Source organism: Myotis brandtii, unplaced genomic scaffold (genome assembly GCF_000412655.1).
Source record: "Myotis brandtii unplaced genomic scaffold, ASM41265v1 scaffold138, whole genome shotgun sequence".
Classification (NCBI taxonomy): domain Eukaryota; kingdom Metazoa; phylum Chordata; class Mammalia; order Chiroptera; family Vespertilionidae; genus Myotis; species Myotis brandtii.
The window spans coordinates 1,531,089-1,532,192 of record NW_005354915.1 but is presented as its reverse complement, the minus strand read 5'-3'; the positions used below and the strand labels follow the sequence as shown (position 1 = coordinate 1,532,192).

Genomic DNA, 1,104 nt, shown 5'->3' with positions numbered 1-1,104 from the left:
TCCAGGGCGACAGGACGCCTGTCCAAGGCCATGGCTCATGCGCAGCAGAGCGGGCGTCCCCCTCAGAAGCCCCTCTCTCGCCTCGGTGTTGGGTTCTGAGAGGCTCCCCAGTTCAAAGCCTCTCCCTGCTGGCCTGGATTCGGAAGTGAAAGCGGAGGCCCAGACGTCTCCGTGACTGGTGACAGAGGCCCAGTGCAGGCCCCTGGGGAACGCAGCGGGATGAGGGTCAGGCAGGGAGCCCCGCCCAGGCCGGTGTGACCAGGGAGGGGCGGGAAGGCCGTGCTCCGTGGAAGTGGGGGGCAGCCGCCCTGGACAGCGGTCAGCAGGTCCTCGCGCAGTTCTGCCCTCACCCGCGGTGGCACCGGGTGTTATACACTTCCTGTGAGATCCCCCAGCTCCAGCAGTGCCCGCCGGGCTGCTGCAGGGGGAGCAGGTGCCGAGATTAGGGTCCAGTGTGTGGTGGATACTCAGCAAGTTCCAGTCGCCGGTGGGGTAGGGCAGAGCATTTGAAAGTGATCCCAGGGCAGGCCCGCCCGCGTCTGAAAGTCACCGCACCGTCAGGCACTGACGTCCAAGGCCATGGGCACTCCCCGTGGTCCTGCAGGTCTTCCCTTCACTCCCTCTTCCCAGACAGTGCCCGCATCAGGGCTAGAAGGGCCCCTGCCTGGCTCTTCTCTGTCCAAGGTTCTGAACATTTGAATAAGAAATGACAAGAGCAAGGCCAGAGGACCCGCTGACAGCACAGGGTGTAACCATGCAGTCTGGGGGGCGTGCCCAGGTGACTGGAGCCTGTGTGGAGCCGCTCTGAGGGCAGGCTCCCTGCTGGGGGGCGGGGGGCGGTGAGCTGTTAATCCCAGTAATTCGCCGGGATAAGCACGTGACCTCTCAGGGCAGAGGGACCTGGAGAGAAGTGGGAGCTGCCGCGGGAGCCCCTTCCCAGGAGGGCCCCCCATGAGGCGCACGCCTCTCTGCAGCTGCAGCCGGGGCCCGTCACCTCCTGTCCAGCTCATCACCAGGGAGGTCAGTTGTGTGTTGTGAGTTTCCTCCTGGGGAGAGGGATGTGCTCAGGCCCTGCTCACCCCGGGCCCAGCCTCGGGCTCTTGT

At 65.4% G+C, this 1,104-nt stretch overlaps 1 protein-coding gene across 1 annotated transcript in view; it reads left to right on the top strand.

The window, feature by feature from the left end:
• Nucleotides 1-1,104, top strand: part of SULT4A1 (sulfotransferase family 4A, member 1) — a 21,169-nt gene that overhangs the window by 13,714 nt on the left and 6,351 nt on the right. The window lies entirely within an intron of this gene.